General features: G+C 39.0%; 1 protein-coding gene across 2 annotated transcripts in view; it reads left to right on the forward strand.

Moving 5' to 3' along the window:
- The window catches only part of RUNX2 (RUNX family transcription factor 2), a 172,755-nt gene that overhangs the window by 146,928 nt on the left and 4,822 nt on the right, over positions 1-21,005 (forward strand). The window lies entirely within an intron of this gene.

The following is a 21,005-nucleotide window of genomic DNA, read 5'->3' on the forward strand; positions in this document are numbered from 1 at the left end:
TAGGTCCTACCCAACTCCAGATGCTATATTCCTCTCTGAATGTGGCTAGGTGGAGTTGAAAGAAAGGCTTCTATTCTGGAATAGGAATGGCAACATGTTATACATGGCAGGTGGGGGTGGGAGGGACTCTAGTCATTTGAGATAATAAATATAGACTCATGAGTGGTTTTGCTGGCAGGGGACAGGAAGGCAGGAATTGTTTAAGGGTCACAAATAGAAGAACAAAATGTTGAGTGCCTAGAGACAAGTTGCAGGAACCAATGGAAATATTACAGCCGATAAATCTAGTAGATAAACCTGTGGTAAGCGATGCAAAGGCTGAGGGGTGAAGACTTGTAAGTAATATGGTCAGTGAGGTGGTTCCTTCTCCTTTGTCCCCGAGCATTGAGACAGCCATTAAAATAGCTCCATTCAACCAGAGAAGTTTTAACAGTTTATAGTTCAACAAACCTTTACAGATATTCAGAACCCCTGCTCCCGGCAGCTTAGTGGTACAGTGGGTAGAGTGCTCAGCCTGAAGTCAAGGAAACCAGAGTTCAGTTCCATCCTCAGACACCAGAGGTGCAAACCTAGGCAAATTGTCTGCCTTGGTGTTCTTATCTACAAAACAGGGGTAATGGTAACACTTTTCTCCCAGGGGTGTTGTGAAGATAAAATGAGGTAGCACTTATAAAGTGCCTGGTTAAACCTTAAAGCACTATATTCATGCCAGCTATTGTTATGATTAAGGGGGAGAACAGTTTCATTTTTGTCTTTGCATCTCAAGTGCTTAGGTAGTAGGCCCTTAATAAATGGTGTTGATGGATTGATTCAGACTTCATCTCAGGGCCTAAACCCCAAAGATCAAGACTTTATGCAAGTCTAATCATGCAAAATAGGACAAACAAAAGCTTGTCAACTATAAGTGTAATAAGAGAGGATGGAGGAAAGCTAGCACCCCTCAACTTTAGAAAAAAAAATGGAAATCTCTTCAACACTGGATTTAGAACAAGAAGGAATCTTCTGTCCAGCTCCCTCACTTTACAGATAAGAAAACTAACATCCAAGAAGACTGATCTGCCCAAGGTTATACAGGGAGTAAGGACAAAAGCCAGGATTAAAATTTAGTGCTTCTGAGACCAAATCGAGTGACCTTTCTTCTTTACCATCCTGCCTTGAATTGTATGTAGTTCAGTCTTTTTTCACAGGGGCAAAGAGGAAATGAACAAGCATTTATTTAAATAAATATTTGCCAAACACTGTGCTAAAGCATTTCATAATATTATCTTATTTGATCCTCACAGTAACCTAGAGAAGTAGGTGCTATTATTATCCTCATTATAAAATTGAAGAAACTGAGGTAGACAAAAGTTATATAACTTGTCTAGGGTCATTGTTTAGTCATTTCAGTCACCTCCAACTCTTTGTGACCCCTTTTTGGGGTTTTCTTGGCAAAGATACCGGTGTGGTTTGGCATTTCCTTCTCCAGCTCATTTTACGGATGAGGAAACTGAGGCCAACAGGGTGAAGTGACTTGCACAAGGTCATACAGCTAGGAAGTGTCTGAGTTTGGATTTGAACTCAGGTCTTCCTGACTTCAGGCCCAGTGCTGTATCCACTGTGTCACCTAGCTCCATTTGTAGTTATGCTTGTTATTGTGGGTGAAGAAGCTCCAGATGCTGATGGGGCTGAATTATCATCCTGACATACCTTGTTCTAGAACAAATAGGAATGCTCCTGTAGAAGCATTATAGACTGTCTACTGCTTTTTGTAATCTTCCTTACCTCTCTGACCACTCTTCTAAATGTTGTTGATTTGTAATTGACTTGTTGATTCATAAACCTATTCCCAGCCCCTTAAAGTTGCATTTTCCCAAGGTTCTTTCCTGGGTCCTCTATTCTTTTCTCATCTCTTCTTCTCCTGGACAACCCTATTTACTTCCCTGATATCAGCTACCATGTTTTAGCCTTGACCCTTCTTTCTGAGCCCTAGGATCTCTTTTCCAATTACTGACAACATGCTGCCACTTGCATGTCTAGTTCTGAGAGTCACAAACTCAGTATGTCCAAAAGAAGATTATTCTATTTCCCCCCAAACCTGCTTTTCTTTCTGACTTCATCTTGTCAGATATTTCTGTTCACCTAATCTCTCATGTACAGAACAGTGGGGTTATGTTTGGTTCTTCCCTCTCCCTCATTTCTCATGTATAGTCTTGTTACCAAGTTTCACTGATTCAATTCTAATAATATTTGTTGCATCCATTTCCTTCTCTATTCCACAGCCACTGGCTTTGTATGGGATCTTCTTACCACCTGCGTAGGCCACTATAATAGCCTTAACAGACTTTCATAGCTCAACTTTCTCTCCCTTCAATCCATTCTTCGATTCATGACCAGATTAATTTTTTATGCCTAGATCTGATCATGTTATTCCTTTGCTCAAAACCTTATTTCCTGCCAAGTAAAGTTTAGACTCCTTTGTCTGGTATTCGAGGACCTCTTTGGTGCACTGCTACTTTGCTTTTCCAGTCTTGTCTCATTAATACTTACCCTCCAAGTATTATTATTTTGAACTACTTTCCATCTTACATTTACACCCTACTTTCCTATCTCCATTATTTTGCTCAAGTTGTTCCCTATGCTTAAAATGTTTTCTTAGCAAATCAACCCTAAATCCCTCCCATCACCTGGTGAATTCTCACTATTCCTTTAAAGCCCAACTCAAATAGCACATCCTCAAGGAAACCTTGCTTTATTCTTCCTCAGACCTCACGTATACCTTTGGATTTTCCTTACACACTTAATAGGTAAAATTTTGTATTATAATTATTTGTGTATGTGTCATATCTCCTGACTAGGTTGTAAACTTCTGGGGGTAGGAATGGTAGAAATCATGTCTTATCTGAATTTTGTTTCTCTCCCAGTATATTGAACAATGTTTTAAACACTGTAGGTAATTAATAAATGTTTGTTGAATGGATTGATGACATTCAAAAGTGAGTCTTAACTATGCTTTCCAATGTGGTTTTTTTTAAGCAAAATTTATTGAAGAAAGTATGTGCTAAGGTTTTACTGAATAATGTTTATATTTTTCTCTAGCTGACATCAGTTTTTGCTTCTGCTATTTTAGGGGGGTGGGAATAGTAGGTAATTTATGTACTTTTCAAATTGTCCTCTTTTAAGAACAGCCTGTGGTCATTTTCTCCACATTACTCTATTTACAGATGTGATGTGGTAGAACAAATGATGGTTCCATAATGTTGTAGCAAATCAGAGCATAGTAGGGATGTTGACTCTGCATCCTATATTTTTTAGGAAGAAGTACTGCTGTTTGACTATTTGAAGATATTTTAAACTGTTCTAGGTTGTCAGATATGTAGTAGAATCATACATTGATATTCCTAGAAGAGACTTCAAAATTATGCAGTTGCCTTTCATTTTACAGATAGGACCATTTTACATTGAAGATCAGAAGCCCTAGCTTATACAGCTAATAGTAACAGAGCTAGATGTAGAGTCCAATTCACCTGAATTCATTCCAAGGCTCTTTCTACTATATCATGACATCCTTGAGGACTCCTCCCCTTAGAAATGTTTAATTTAATGCTTTACATAATAGTAGCTGTCATTTATATAGTGTCTTCTGGTGTACAAAGCACTTTCTATATGTTATAAGCACATAAGGGGAAACTGAAGCTGAGATCTTAAATGATTTGCTCATATTGGCCCAGCTAGCAAGTGTTAGAGGCAAAATTTGAACCCAGGTGTCTTGACTCCAGTTCCAGCACACTTCCTGCTGTTGGATATTATGTATTTGGGAAAGAATAACCCCGAAACAATTTTCTCCTTCTTCCTCATTCTTTTTAACCCTCTTTTTTTCTTTGACCCAAAAAATAATTCTTCATAAAAAGAATGAATAGATTTTGCAAAGGAATGTTGAAAATCCTCTCGATGAAATGAGGAGTCACCAGGTATTTTAGTTTTCGTGTTTCAAAGTTATCTCTAGCCTGGTGAAGAGGAGATTTAGGAGGGCAATGGCAGCTATAACTGAAGGCTTTTTTGTTTTATTTTTCACGTGGAAAAGAGAAGGGGCTTGTTCTGCTTGGCTCCAAAGGTTCCTAAAGACCCAATAACTGGAAATTTCTGAGAGATTTACCCTTGTGTAAGGAAAAATTGGGGCAGGTAGATGGCTCAGTGGATAGTCTTGGAGTCAGGAAGACTCATCCCCATGAGTCCAAATGTGGCCTCAGACACTAGCTCTGTGACCCTAGGCAAGTCACTTAACCCTCTTTGCCTCAGTTTTATCATCTGTAAAATGAGCTTTTCTTAGCTAAGAAAACCCCCAACAGGTTCACAAAGAATTGGGTATGACGAAAAGAAAGTAACAAGGAAAAACTTCCCTACATTTTAAGCTTTATAAAAGTGGAATAGACTGCCCCATGAGTTAATCAATGAACAGTCAATAAGATTGAGTGCCTCTTACCTGCCACGTACTGTGGTAAGCTCTGGGGATATAAAAAGAGGTCCCTGCCCTCAAGGAACTTAGAAACTAATTGGTTCTTATTGGAGGTCTTTGAGGAAAACTGATATTCACTTGTTAGAGATATTGTAGTGTAGATGTTTATTCACATGTGGTTTGGATTTGATGGCTACCAAGATCCCTTCCAATTCCAAGGGTCTATGATTTTGTCATTTGAAGTTCATTGAAAAAAAATTGAGGGAGAAAAATAATTGCTTAGTTTTTGTCATGTTGGCAGGCAGAATCTTTTTTTCCACTATTTGAGGAGCTACCACTGTGTATCTTGTCCCATAGCCTAGTTTAAGGTGCTGGTACCATGTTCATAAAATACACCAGTAGACCATGTTTTCTCTTTTGCCAAGAGCAGACTTCAGCACTGTGGTCTCTTTCATGTTTTCTTTCTTTCTTTCTTCCTTCCTTTTTTTTTTTTGTCTCCAAAACAAGTAGCTGTTTTCAGACACCTTAATACACAATTAGGTGTGTCTGTTTATGCTCTGGAGACAGAGGGCTTCATGTCCCAGAGAAATACAAGGGCCCTGGAAACAACCACAAACAGATGTTGAAAATGTCCATTTGTGGCAAGTATGCTACTTTAGCACTGGAAATAAACATTAAAGATTAAGCCCTTTAGTAGAAATGGTGAGTGGGGATGGGTAGGGGGAGTGAGAAAGAATGGTGGAATATGTGTGTGTGTGTGTGTGTGTGTGTGTGTGTGTGTGTGTGTGTGTGTGTGTGTGTTGATGGGGGTGGTTTTTTTTTTTACCCCATACTAGATCATTTGTTTATCTGTTGTAACAAGGAGAATTTCACTATTTGGGTTTGGCTGTTTGAAGGTTTTTGCCAAATGCTTAACAATCTGTAGGGTTTGATTTCTCTCAAAAAAAAAAAAACAACACTTCGAGAACAAGGCTCCAAGAGTTTGTTTTTGTTTAAGCCACTCAGAAGAGAAATCATCCCTTGTCCATTGTTAAAAGAGAGGTTTCAATCAAAGAGAAATTCTACATATTCTAAAATATACAAACAACTCTTTGAAAATGAAGCCAAATCAAACCCCAAAAAGAGACTTTTTTTTTTTTGCATGCAGAAGTTTTGAGTTAATTCTCCATGCTGAGCATGAGTGGAAAAAACTTAGACTGTCAGAGGAACGAATCAGCACTCTGCATTTGGAGACGGAAGTTACATAAAGAACATTGTCTCAGGGTTGCATTAAGACTTTCTAACATGATTTTAGGCTAAATCCTAGCAACAAAGAGAAAGAAAACTTTTCACAAATGAATGCAAATTTCATTTCTAGTATTTTCCTAGCAAGTTTAAATATTTTTAAGGACTTTATAGCATTTTGAGCTTAAATCCTAGCAACAAAGGGAAAGAAAACTTTCTTACAAATGAGCCTAAATTGCAGTTCTAGTAATTTTCCTAGCAAGTTTAAACATTAAATGAAAAGAAAAGGGAAAACCAAACAAATAACAACAACCAAGAAACTCAAAACCCATTTTAACTGGAAAGCTCTCCAATGTTAAAGAGGACCAGGTTCCTGATTTATTATATCTTTTAAAAATATTAAATTAGTGCTTGAAAGCTTACCTAAGTCATCTTATTTTTCTTGTTGGAATATCCCTTATTTTCTAGGAAAGATGATCCTTTCCTCTATCAGTCTAGAGAAAAGAAGCTGATGAGTCAAGTCTAGAGGAAAGAACATGTTAGATTTCCAGAATCTTGAATTCTAGTCCCAGATTTGCCTCTAATTAGCTTTGTGTCTTAGAAAAGGTCATTTAACTTTTCTTTGCTTCAGTCTCCTTTTGTGGTTGTGAAGCTACATGAAACACTTTCCTTTCAAAGGTTAAAAATGCAAAGACACTATTATTCATATCTTAAGTAATTGTTATTGTCAGTGATAAGAATGGTGATAGCATTAGGTATTGGAAGCAGGGCACAAAACTGGAATGAGGAGAGCCAAAGGAAGTCTGGGAAGATAACTTGGGATTTATTCTGAGGCCAGTAGTCACAGCAGAGATGTAGCTAGCAGTTTTAGTGCATGGGGCAATTCAATTTTCTGATGGTGATTGGGCAGATCCCTTAGGATACCATTTCATAGTTGTGACATACAAGTCTTTGCCCTACCACAAAGCCACTGCAAGTCCTATTGGCACTTACTAAATTTTAGCACCCTGGTCACCCTCCCCTAGTTATGGCTCTGGGTCAGAGTGACTATGGGGAAGAGACTAGACTTCAGGGCTAGTACAACTACCAGAGGTTCTGGGCTGAAATAAGACAAGCAGACAAGAGTCAGAGGAACTCTGGATTAGGAACTTCAGATAGGGCAACAGATCAAATTAGGCACATACTTATTCACTGATTCAGTAATCATTTATCCATAACTTGTATTGTACTAAGTACTGAGGGGGAAAATAAATAATATGGCTTTGCTCTCAAGTAATTTAAAATCTAATAAGGGAAATGAAGTATGTGCACAAAAGTACTGACATTTATAGAGCACTTTAATATTTGCAATAGACATTTCATTTTATTTTAAAAATAACTGTAAGGGTAGCTAGGTGGATAGAGCACCCAGCCCTGGAGACAGGAGGACCTGAGTTCAAATAAGGCCTCCAACACTTACTAGCTATGTAACTCTGGGCAAGTCACTTAACTTTGATTGCCTCAAAAAGAAAAAAAAGGACTTAAAAATAATTGTAATATAAGGTACAATGAGATAAATGCCATAAGCAAGGTACAAAATGCTTTTCAAGTTCATAGAGGGGAGAAATTTCTTCTAGCTGAGGGGAAGGATATCACAGAAGACTTCATAGGAAAGGTGGTATTTGAGTTGGGCCTCTAAGGAAAGATAGGATTTTGTTGAACAGAAATAGAAGCAGAAAGCATTGTAGGCAGAAAGATCAGTAAAGGACAAAGGTAGAGAGGCATAAGAACATATGTGGGAAATAATGAATAGTACAATTTGGTTGGAATATATGTATACAAAGGGGAAAAGTGAAAATGAGACTGTAAAGGCAAGTTGATTCAGATCTTAAGTGCAATAAATGTATGTGTGTGTGTGTGTGTGTGTGTGTGTGTGTGTGTGTACCTACACTATATGTCACTGTATAGACTAACCTACAATAAAAACAGATTTCTATAGTTCTTTAAGATTTATAAAATTTCCTCCCTACAACCCAGTGAAGATCATATTATCCTATTATCCCCATTTTACAAATCAAGAAACTGAAGTTTACTTGTGCATGGTCACACTATTAATTAGAGTCCAAGATTTCTGACTCTATGTCCAACATTATTTTCACATCACACTGTAGATAGAAACCTAAAGGATGGAATCATAAATGTAGAGGTAGAAGCGGGTCTCAGAAGCCACCTGATTCTCATTTTACAGATGAAAGAACTGAGGCCCAGGTAGGTTAAGAGATTTGCCCAAGGACATGCATCTAGTAAGGATCCTAAGTGGGATTTGAACCCCAGATTCCTCCTTCCCCCTCTCCCCCACTTTTTTTTTCTTTGGGGAATCTCTTCAGCAGTAGAAAGCAGAAGGTGAGGCCTAACACTTTGTAAAAGACTAGATTGGAAGTCAGGGCCATAGACAACCACAGGAACTAGAAAATAAAACAGTGTTGGAACTGAGGCGAGGAGTGAGGCTAAGGCACCATTATGCACCAGCAGCAAAAAAGTCTTAATAGTGAAATAACTTTCTGCTCAGCCAGAGAGCCTCCTTTATACTCATTGCTGGGATAGGAGCCAAGCACAGGGCCTTGATATAAGTAGCTAAAGTGGATATACCTGGCTGTAGAGAGAAAGAAGAGAAAAAGAAATAATCTTGACATTGAAGGAGATTCCATTCTAGCTAAATTCTTTGTTTTACCTTCTAGATTAATTTGGATTGAGTCAAACCAATTCTATTGGAATGAACTTGGGGAGTCTTAATAAAATCGTTTGCCCCTACCATCTACTTGGAGTTTGGAATACCTCTTGGGCAATCTGGGTAGCTTTGCTGTGAGTCCAGAATAGCCCAGGGATAGCCTCAGAGTTCCTTGACAGCATTGAGGTACTAGGCCCATTGTCCAAAAGCTTGGAGTGGGGGAGAGAATGGGCAGAATATGGGGTATGGGATACAAGAGACTAGATCTAGTTAGGTTTGGGTCTATGACTTCTCCTTTTTTATAGACTTCCCTACTGGATTTGCTTTATGCTAGACCATGGTATTTGACTATAATTGAATTATTTCCAAACAGAGAGAATTATGATTCCCACATAAGCAGTCTAGAATGGTAACTTTTTTTTGAAAGTAACTAGGTGATATAGTGGATAGAGTGCTGGGCCTGGGTTCAGGCAGACTCATCTAGTGCTGTGACCAATGTGACATTGTGTGACACTGCACAAGTCGCTTAATCCTATTTGCCTCAGTTTCCTCATCTGTAAAATGAGCTAGAAGAGGAAATGGCAAACCATTTCATTGTCTTTGCCAAGAAAACCCCAAATGGGGTCATAGAGTCAGACACAACTGAAACAGCTGAACAGCAGCAAAACAAAAATGCGTATTTGTTATGAGTTTAGTTTTTCTTTTCTTTTTTTCAAAAGAAGAAAGAAGAGGGAGGAAAAAATAAATGCTTGTTAATTGAAAAAAGTTTTTATGTAATTCAAGGCAGTGCTGAATTTTTGTCATTATTTATTACCTTAAATTTCCCCTTCCCACTATGACAAGACATCTGTTTGGAGTCAAGAAATCTTGGCTCATTGTAGGCCATGGTATACAGTAGCTTTCTCCCATAGAAGAGTTAGATTTTGTATAGATGCAGAGGATGGCTAAAAATTACCAGGTACTAATTCTCTTCCTATTTCTTCATTCACTTCTTTGTCCAGTCCTTTCAGTCATGTCCAACTTTTTGTGACCCTATTTGGGGTTTTCTTGGAAAAGATACGGGATTGGTTTGCGATTTTCTTCTCCAACACATTTACTAGATGAGAAAACTGAGGCAAACAGGATTAAGTGACTTGCCCAGAGGTCACACAGGTAGTCATTGTCTGAGGCCAGATTTGAACTCAGGTCTTCCTGACTCAAGGCTTAGCACTCTAACCATTTTGCCAAGTAGATGCCGCTTCCTTGGCTTTATTAGTTCAGATTGGGTCAATAGAAACCTACTGAAGCATTCCTTTTAACAAAGTGATTTTATCATCTCCTTAGAATTATCCCATATTACTCAAAAGGTTGAGACAGGTTAAGGAACAGAATTTTACCCTTGATGAGTCAGAAAATTAATGACAAAGCCGGGATCAAAACTCCACAACTGAATGCTCAAGATCACAGTATATAGCCTGCTAAACTACATTATGTTATGATGGAAAATTCTGATTAAGGGTCAGAAAACTTGAATTCTAGTCCCTGCTGTGCTCTTAATAGTTATTTGACCTTGGCCAAATCTCTTAAATTCTGGATAATTCAGTTTCCTCTCCAGCACTAAATCTATACTGCTATGATCTATAAATTGGGAATGACACCCCATTAGTCTGCTTCATGTTGTAAGAATTAAATAAGATATATCTGAAAGTGAATTAGAAACTCGTATGCACCATCAGGGCATAAGATATTATCCCTGGTTGTTTTCATTAGCTGCTCTTTCCTCTAGCAGGATTAAATAGGTTATAAACATTAAGTGGTTGGAAATCTGTGTGACCTTGGACAAGTCACTTCCCTGGTACTCAGTATCTTCACCATTAAATTAAGAGGGTTGGACTAAGTAATTTTCAGAGTTCTTCCAGACTTAAGGTTCTGTGGTCCTATGATTCAGAGTTTGGTTGATTAAGCAATTCTTGTTTTGGTCTGGCCCTGTGATTTTTATTGGTATAAAGAATGCCCAGGGAGGAAACTCCGTACATCCATGCCCATCAGCAACTGTTCTAAGACTTAGAGTCATAGACAGTTACCAGGGACATCAAGAGGTTAAGTGACTTGCCCAAGATGACACAGGCAACGTGTGTCAGAGATGGGACTCTGAGGGCTGTTCTTTGTCCTTTTTATTACACTTCCTTACTGAACAATGACAATCATATTTCCCTTTTTCCTCTCCCCACCCCCCACCCCCATCATCTCCATGCCCCAATAAGTCAAGACAATTCTGCCCATGGTGCTCAGGATAGGTCTCATCCTTTTCCAAACTGCTGTTGGAACCATGTCCATGCACACCTTGTTATCAGCCAAGCTTCCGTGTGTCATCTATAGCATCTCAACCAGCTCATAAATTTCAGCATTTAATATAGTCCCCATTTACAGCCAACATGGACCACAGGGAAATCTCAGGCTGTCCTGTCTGAATACAGCCCTGCTTGAGAGATTTACTCTAGCAACAATTTATCATTAAGTCGCAATTTTGAAAACAATCTTAATGTACCACACATGTTATCAAATAAGAGACAGTTCTCTATCTTCCATTTCCCCTGTTTTACTTTTGGCCTCCCTTCATTTTTTTTTCTTCCTACTAGGACTTCAGAAAGAGTTAATTATGCCACTGTAGGCAGATGCTATGACAAGAAGGCTTCCTCCTGATGTATGATAAGATTACCGATATTAAAGCTGCTATTTTTAGCAAAGGACTCTCATTTACCTCTTCTCTCTTTCTCTCTTTACTTCTCTCTGTCTCTCTTTACTTCTCTCTGTCTCTCTTTACTTCTCTCTGTCTCTCTGTCTCTATCTCTCTCACTTTCTCTTGTTCTGTTTTGGTAGCTATAAGTCATTAGTGGTTTTTAATTTTTCTGAAACATAAATAAGGTCTGAAATGGTGGATTTGTCTCTTTCCCCCCCCTTTTTCCTTTCTTTTTCTTTTCCTTTCTTTTTTCTTTCTTTCTTTTTCTTCTTTCGTTTGGCTAATCTGAGAAATGCAACCACATCTGAAGCCACTTGGCTCATTATGAATTTCATGGAAACTGATTCCCTGAAAGTGCTTCCATATGTGCGTTCCCAATATATCCGATCCTCTCTAAATGGGAGGACAAACTTGTGCGTGGACTGGAAATGACTTCAGGATGTGACAGAGCAGTCATATGACTACAGTGGCACTGTGTGTGGCCTCTCCTGAAAGACACGGTGTCCTGGGTGCTGGCTTCCGTCCTACAGTAGATCTGGTTTCAAAGACTATCGACCCTTCCCAGCTTTTTAAAAGTTCTTAATCAAGCACCAGAGAGGGTTACTCACTTTTCTCTTCTACCACCCCCCCTCCCTGTCTTTCTTTCTCTACACCCCTCTTACCCAACAGACCCTATTCCTCCCTCTTTCTCCTCAAAAAGGAAATATATTATTCCAACAGGGTCCTCCGAGAAAGTTTGGGTGGGTTTAAGGAAAGGTTGAAGTTACTGAAAATTGCCAAGGGTTTTTTTTTTCTTTCCCCCAGTCTAACATACTTTCTTAACTGTAGGATCAGATGGTCTTTCAGAATTTGCGAGTAAGCAGTGGAAAAGTACAATTCATGACGGCACTGGAAACAAATATTTATACTGGATAGTTGAGGCAGATTTTTTTCTCTTTTGAAAAAATGCAGGGTCTGTTAATCCAACTTTTCGTGACTTTTGTTTGCTTTAGTAATTGCTTCAAAACTCCCCTTTTGGTGGTCCTCCTTTTTGTTAAGGACAACTTCAGGTGTAGCCCAGCATAGCCAGACTTTAACACCTAATAGCTATGTGACCTTGGGCAAATCATTTCACCTCCTTGAGATTCAATTTCCTTATCAAATGGATCAATGAACAAAGATTTATTAGGTACTGGTTCTGTGCCAGGAGCCACGCCAAGAGCTAAAGTCTCATTTTCTAAAAGAAGCTTTTCCCTCTCCTCCTTAATCTTAGTACTTTCCCTCTGAGATTATTTTCGTTTTCTTCTGTCTTTCTGATTGTTTGTGTATAGTTGTTTGCATGTCATTTCCTCCATTAAACAGTCAGCTTCTTGAGAGCAAGGACTGGGTCCCCCTCCCCCTTTCTTTATATCTTCCACATTTAGCACAGTGCCTGGCACAAGTAGTTGCTTACTAAAAGCTTGTTGACTTGATTGGGGATACGAAGACAAATGATTAAGTCTCTGCCCTCAAGGAGATTATATTCTCTTAGGGAGCACAATGTATGTAAATATAAGCATATTCAAAATTGTTGTGTTTGTCCTTTGTTCTCCAAGAGAACCATGACGTCAAGATGATGACATGACTTGCAGTTGACTTTGATTTGAGTGAGGGAGGGCTGAATATATACTCAATACAAGGCAATAAACTGATAGCTGGGGGAATCAGGGAAGGTTTTCCTGTAAAATGGAAATTATAATGAGATATAATGATAATGACCTCATTGAGTTGTTGTGAGCCTCAAATGAAGTAACACGTGTCAAATGCTTTGCAAACTTTAAAGTGTCAAGTAAATGTCAGTTATTATTATTAACGCTCTCCCCTACCTTTCTCCAGATGTATGCTGTGGGATGACTTAGAATTAACTAGATCATCAAAGACCCTCACATCCTTGATAAGACCAGAGATGATAAAGTAGGATCAAAAGAGAAAATAATAGGGTGTTAGAGGAGGAGGAGACCTGATTCAAGTGAGCTCCTTGTGGACAAGTCATCTCACATTTGTAGTCTTGTCCCTAGTCCTTAGCACAGTGTATCTAGTAGGTGCTTAAGAAATGTTTGTTGATTAGTTTATCTTATTGGTAATATCTTTTTTCATGATAGTGAGGAAGAGTAGGAAAAATAAGTGAAAAGACCAACATATGCCATGCTCATTCTCATCTTACAAACTTGGTTTGTAATGTTCTCCCTTCTTTGCTAGACAAAGGAACATACATAAGCAAAATGTCCATGATGAATTTCCACACTGTATATGTGATGAATGTTATAAAGACTTCCCTCACTGGAGTGGAGGACTCCTGGTATCCAGGAATGGCACATTTGGCTGGATTGGTGGAAGACAGCCAGTTAATAAAGGGATTTCTGAATGTCCCAGAAGTACTTGGTTTTAGCCCTCCTTTCTTGACTGAAGTGTCTGTTACCTTACTTTGACTTGTGAAATTTGGATTTCCCTCCACATTGGTGGAGGGAGGGGGAAGTTTTGATTTTAAGTTGACAGAGGATTGAATAATAATGATAAGTCACATTTATTAGCATGATAAGTTTCACCAAGGACTCTGCTCACAACATATGAGTGGAAGAATTTTTCTCTCTATTCATAATGTACTTTTGCAAACTGGGCCTCTGAAGTAACCAACAGGACAGACCCTGTGGATGCTGTTCAATGACCCTTACCAGGAATTTTTCAACATATAATCCTAGTATTTGCTTCATTCCAGCCACAGAAGAGGATCTTTTTCTGGGCCTCACCTGTAATATAAGAGGATTGAACCAGATAATGTCTAAGATGCCTCACACCTTTTGAAAATTCTGTGGTGGTTCTGTGAAAAGTAGTGGGAAGAGACTGGTGTGTAAGGGGAAGAAAAGAGAGCCAAACTATTGTAGAAATAACAAAGCCAACACTGAGAGGCAACAAATCCCTAGCTAAAAACCATGGTTAATATCAATATCACATTGTCAAAATGAAAGGACCTGCCTTCTTTCTGTTAACAATAGTTCAGTTATTTGGGGGAAGAGGATGCTAAACTTTGTAGAGGAATTTGGGTATTTGTTGAGAATTGTCTATTGTATCCAAACAAAATGTATTAACAAATGTTTCAAAACCTACAATACTGTAAGGAGGTGCAAAGGACCTACACTTTTTCTTCAGGCAGAAAAGATCTGGGAATGTCTCACTGTAGTTGATGCTGAAATAGTGTCAATACTCTGATGAGAATAGGGACAGGACCTGTGATTTCAACTGATTTAGAGAATTCTTGGATAAGGAAATGCTCTCCACTAATACAAGTTGGTACTATCCCTGCAACTGATAGAGAGGTGCCTAAATCACTAAGAGGATAAGTGACTTGCCTATAGTCATGCAGCCAGGATAGAGTCACTGGCAAAATGTGAACCCAGGTCTTTCTGGATTCAATACTTGGTTCTCTTTCCAGTACAACACACTACCTCTATAAATGCTGCAAAGAGGTTAATAAAAAGTGTTCGGGCTTCATTTGAGTTTAGTTCATCCATTAACTCCTGCCATTTAAAAGGTCCCGGTGAAGCTTTGAAGTTAGCACCTCATGGAGGTAAAGGATACAGCAATTTCTGTAACTTATCAGGAAAAGAGAAGTTTTTTTGTTTTGTTTTGTTTCTTGTCTTTTCCTTTTTTTCCTCCACCTACCTCCTCAGTCAAAAAAGTGTGTGTGTGTGTGTGTGTGTGTGTGTGTGTGTGTGTGTATCTCATTGGGAATGAGAAATGAGGACAAGAATGGTGGGGTGCTGGTAGTCAAGAAGTGGTGACACAGACACTAAGCTGACAGCCCCAATTTCAAATGCCAATAAGGCCATGTGCTGCTACTCATTGGAAACTTCCAGCATTTTCATTCTACAGATCTCCTTTCTGTTTTCCACTCAAGTCTTTTTTTATTGAGAACCTCCTATGTGGCTAACCCTGTTCCAGGTCATGGTGGAAGAGACAAAAAAGTACAAAACACAGACCTATCAAGGTGTTTATAATCTAGTTAGATAGACAGGACAAATCTGTAATAAAAGATTGGTAAATGCAAAGTGGTTGGCATAGACAGCAAATAGTGTTGGAGCCTGAAGATTTTCTATCACTTCCCTTGAATTTTCTTTACTTTCTGTCTCCCACTGTACTACTTCCTACCTGCTGCTTCCCATGGATTGGAATACAATGGAAAAACCCATTTATTAAGCCCTTACTGTCTACTAAGCACTGGGGATGATGCAAATAGAAAAAGCAAGATGGTCTTTGCTCACAGTCTAATGAAGGACACGACATTAAAATAACTATGTACAAGAAAAGCCTATATGTAGTATAAACTGGGGAATATCCTCAGAGGGAAAGCACTAAGATTGAGGAGTGCTTGGGATGACTTGGGAATAATAGGCTTCCATGAAGCCAGATACCCTTAGGAAATGTCAGACCCTCAACCTTGCTCACTGTCCTAAGCAACTCAGCTAGCCTGGACAGACCAGAGTTAGCTCATTGTTAGCGTAGGATGTGGCTTGAGAAAACTTTGTGAGCTCCCCAAGGTGTTCAGCTTATGATTGGGGCATATATTAGGCACTGGGAAAGCTCAAGTCAGTGAATTGCATTTAGGTAAACAATAGCTTTATAAGGTAACAGATTTTTTTTAAAGCAAATACATTCAGGAAGAATATACAACAAACACAATCCCATTTGAACAAAACTCTACCAACTCTCCTTTTTAACTGACATCAGCTATCCTTTGTATGGTGGCCAAAGGGCCTTTGTAAGTGACATCACTGTCCTTTGTAATCTTGCCAACTGGCCTTTGAAATGAGATGATACCTCTCCTCCGGTACCCCCTGAAACACCTGAACCACTCCCCTTGTCCAGAAGCGCCCTACTGATTGTGTTTGCAAGAAAGCCTTTGAGGGAAAACAATGACATCAGGATCTACTTTTATGGGATGCACTTGCTCCTTTGAAGGTGTTCCCAGGGAACTGATACAATACTTGCACTCCCTATTTCACAATGTTAATTGTGGCAAAAGCAAATTTTAGAGTACACTAGGATAGTCCCTTCTCCAGGTGGGATGTAAGCGTCTTGAGAGCAGGGACTGGTTTTGATTTTTCTTTTTGTATAACGGAGCCTCGCTCAGTGCCTAATACTGCAGCTGCCTTGCAAATGTTCATCGAACACTGATTTCTTCAGGTTGAATGATTTTGCTCTGAGTGAGGAGTCTCTCTCAACTGGTACAAACAGACAGCTCATCTTTAAAGTCTTAGAAAATTGTCTGGGGCACCAAGAAGTTTTGAGGTCAGTCAGTCAACAAGCATTTGCTGAGCTCCTACTGTGTGCCCAGCACCACTCTAAGCTTTGGGGATTCAAAGAAAGGCAAAAAACATCCTGCCCTCAAGGAATGTGATTTTTAATGGGGGAAGCAACAAGTAAATATGTAGGTTTATAGAAGATATAGACAGAGCAGAAGGAAAGGCAGTATGAAAGGGGAAGGCCCCAGCAGCTGTAGTAATTCAGTCAGTATACATCAGAAGCAAGACATGAAGCCTTCTATCCATTACACCAAAGGAAGCTCTCAAAGTGCCATATAAATATAAGTGAGTATTAATTATTGTTATGAATGATAGCTTGAGGAGTAAGCAACATACTTAAAACCTATGTGTTCTAAGTCTGCCTCGGTTGAGGTTCTTGGTCATAGTCCTCAAGCTTATCTGAGCTCTGGTTTAGGAAGCCATAAAGGGGGAGAAAAGGATTGGTGGCATGACACTCCCCAGGACCCCCAGGGCCATCTTCTTAGGGGCTTTTGTTAAATAAGTGGAAAACATTCTTATTTCACTTTTGCTGATATGATGGCAAATTGAATTTTAGCACAGGGTAGCTTAAAAAAACAAACAAAATCAACAACGAAACAATAGCTCTAAAGGATTAGGGGCATGAGTCAAAATACAGTGGCCAAGTAGTCCAAGAAGGGGGCTGAAGCCTGGGAGTTCAGATGAAAAACACAGTGATTGAAAGTACAGAGACAGACGTATTCAATAAAGGAAAATGTAATTAAAGTATCTGCTTCTGCGGTAATTATCATACATAAACGGAAGGCTCAGAAAGCCTTTGCATTTTTTTAAAGCATACTGTGCACCTCAAGGGTTGGATTTTTCCCCCTGCAACAGATTATTTTAAATGATCTCAGGTTGCACTTTGGAAAGTTGTTAAAACTTCCTCACACAGAAGACATATGCAAAAGTTTAGGAAACATTTCTTTGGTAACGTACCAATAAGTTAAAATGACTAAGCAAATTCCAGCAAATTGCATTGTTTGTAAGTTATAAAATTATCCCATAATCCTTTTAAAGTCCACATCAAGTTGCTGTGCCCAGAAGGAGTTAATCCTCGGGACATTACAGTCTGTAATAACTGGAAGTGATTGGCCAAAGTGCCGTAAACCTGGCGGAAATTTGTTGCATTGTTTTCCATAAACCACAACCAGAGCTCATTAATTGAAAAATGAATGTCAACTGGCATTAGCTGGCATCCATAAACCAAAAGGCACAGTGACCCTGGCATGTGATGGGTTGTAAAAACATCAGAAAAATGGCAACAGGTAAAAGAAGGGAGGGAGGAAAGGAAGGGGGAAAAATGGGAATTCAAAACCATCTTAGAACTTACTGGCAAAGTCCCAAGTATGGAGCTTTAATGAGGCTTCTGCATCAAAATAAATGAAACCACATGGAATTTTAATTATTACTACAGTATTTTAAATACAAACACACAAGAGGAGTATTCTCTGCTTTAAACAGTCTATCTTATGTGAACTCTGCGGCCCAGTGGGGAAGACATTGACATTATGAATGGGACTTCATTTCTTTTTTAAATTGCTAATGCTGTTCAGGCTTCTCTTACATGATCTAAGCATTGAACTTGATGTATTCAGGAGTCTGCCTAAAACTCTAGACTGAGCCAGCTACAAGTTCAGTTCACCTACATACTTTGAGACAAAAATATTTTGGCTTCACAGCAACTGTGGTTTACATTCATTGCTTGTGTTGTGCAACCTTATACATAAGCCTGGGGGTGGAGGGGTGGGGGCTGGGGGTGAGGAAGCATGAACAAAATCCTCTTCAACCCCTCTATACTCCCATCTCTGCCTCTGGGTGTCCATTGAACATCTTGAACAAGTCACCTCAGGAGCATTCGCTACTTTCTCTTGAGCTTTTAACCTCCCTTTTCATGGTGCTATGTGTTAAAGGAAGGGGCACATGTAGGACCAACAGAGTGAGGGAATCTGGAGTCAGTTCAGGGGGATCTAACTGAGCCAGAACTGGTTTGTCATCCTGAGGGTATGTGCTTCTGATTGCATAAGTTGTCTGCCATTTTTAATCCTTGGCCTGTGGGCCTGGAGTTTTGCTTGGAGTGGGTAGTAAGAGTGAGACGGTGTGGGTATTTCTCTCACCGTGGCCAGTTCTGCCCTCCTGTCTTTGCTCTTTGGAGCTCTGATGCGTTTGACTTCTGCCTATAGCCCTCCACTACCAATCAATAGAGAGGGGCCGACCATCGGGGTTAATTAATTAACTGACCCTGCTAATCTACTTGATTTGCTTAATGTGAGAGAAAGGTGAGGTTTTTTATGTTTATGCTTCACAAGTCCAGATTCAGGTTATAGAGCATGGTACCGCCATTTTCTGATACAACCCAAGCCTCTTTAAACACATGCGGTTCAATCCAACAAGTATTTATTAAGCATCTGCTATGTGAAAGGCATTGAGCTTGGTATTTGGGATATAAATACCAAACAGTACCTGCCTTCAGTGAGTTTTTCTTGTTGTTCAGTTGTGTCCAACTCTTCTGAGACCCTGTTTGGCATTTTCTTGACAAAGATACTGAGTGGTTTGACATTTTCTTTTCCAGTTCATTTTACAAATAAGGAACTGAGGCAGGCAAGGTCACAAAGCTGTCACAAAGTGTCTGGGATTAGATTCCAACTCAGTCTTCCTGACTTCAGTCCTGGTACTTTAATCTATTACTTCACCTAGCTGCCCATACAAATGGCTCCAAAGCAGTACTCTGTAAGCATCTTGATTCCCATAATAAGAAATTCTCAGACTGTCCTAGAAAGAGAGTGAAATTTGAAAAAACAAGTTAGTGAAGGATAAATTCTTACTTGTAAAAATTAATAAAGACTTTTCCAGGTCCCTGAAAGCTATAGAGCAGGCAGACATGAGGCTAAATAAAAAATTGGAAGAAATCGATCCTTTAGTTAAAGCATTTGTACCTTAAGAGGGCTTATTTCAGTTCTTTTAAGTGTGGAGGACTGGAGTTAACTGTACAAGAACAAGCATGCATTTTAAAAGATTATCACTGGGGATTTTTAGTGTCATTTTTAACCAGTTCAGAAGGTTAATTTCTTAATGAAATAGCCTAAAACTTTGATTTCCTCTGTTAGTTAGGTACCAGTGCTGCCTGTTGAATGGTAGATTTAGAAGTCAAAGAACGTTAAATTTTTGAGAGAAACTTCTGCCTTCAGATTATGGACACAAACTTAATCCAAATCCCCAGTTAATGTGAAGTGAAGCCATTTCTGCAGGATGGGATTTGACTTGTCTCTTATATGAGGTGTAAGTTGAGTACTTTTCTTGTCCATCTATTATAGCACAAAAGACATAGTTACAGCTGGCACAAGTCAGGCCCCCTTCTCACAGACCCAAGGCTTGAAGTTCAGTAAGATCAAAGTCCCTCAGCTCTTCACCCTCCAAGTTGATCTATCCAGTTTATTGTGGGAATTTCTTGGTGAAAGTTCTGAGAAGGATCCCTTAGACATCCCCATTGGGTATACATTCTCTAGAATCACAGAATATGAGAGTTAAAAGGAACCATAGTGGTAATTAAATTCATCTCCCTCATTTTACAGGTGAGGAAACTGAGGCCTCAAGAGAAGTTATTTGTCTGAGGTCTCCATACAAAAACAATAGCAATCATTTTAATGGGTAACATTTATACAATGCTTTAATCAGTTTCATTTCTTCCATCAAAGGCACTCAGCTCTTCATTCTCCAGACTGATCTATCCAAATTATTAAGGGAATTTCTTGATGGAAATTCTGAGAAGGATCCCTTAGACAACACGTTTGGTATACATTCTCTAGAATCACTGAATATGCGAATTAGAAGGAACCAAAGGTTCCAAGGTAATTAAAGTCAGCCGCCTCTTTTTACAGGTGAGGAAACTGAGGCCTCAAGAGAAGTTATTTGCTTGAAGTCCCCATACAAAAATAACAATCATAATAACAGCTGACATCTATACAATTCTTTAAAATTTGCAAAGCACTTTACATATACTGTCTAATTCGCTCTTCATGAATACCCATTTTAGAAATGAGGAAACTGAGTCAGAGGGACGTTAAATGAATTGCCCATGATAACCCAGGGTAGTAAGTGTCTGAGGCAAGATTTCAACCCAGGTCTTTTCTGACTCTTAACTCTGTACTATGCCCTGATAAGTAAGAAAGTGTATAAGTTTATTGAGATTCAGTGCAATTTTTATTTAACATTACATTTACTTTAAAATGAGAAGAATAACTTAAAAAAACCCAACTACTGAGTGTTGACTAAGGATGATAGGATCATAGTGGGAAATTTCATTTCAGCACAGTTCATTTTGGAGGCTCTGCCACATGTTTACCTTTAATAGCAAAATGACAAATGTTGGACTTACTCATTTCTGTACCATGCTGCAGGAGATGATGGGCTTTTTGTTAGCAAACATTTAACTGTTTCTGGAATACAACCAGAAAGAAGAGGGTGAAGAAAACTCAGAAAACCATGTTGGAAGTTGCTCTTGTGACATGGCTTATGGATTTTTCTGTTGTTATTATAAAAGTGCTTTGGGCTTCTTTGGGAGATGAAAAGAGCTTATTGATAAAT

This window comes from Notamacropus eugenii, chromosome 2 (assembly GCF_028372415.1).
Source record: "Notamacropus eugenii isolate mMacEug1 chromosome 2, mMacEug1.pri_v2, whole genome shotgun sequence".
Classification (NCBI taxonomy): domain Eukaryota; kingdom Metazoa; phylum Chordata; class Mammalia; order Diprotodontia; family Macropodidae; genus Notamacropus; species Notamacropus eugenii.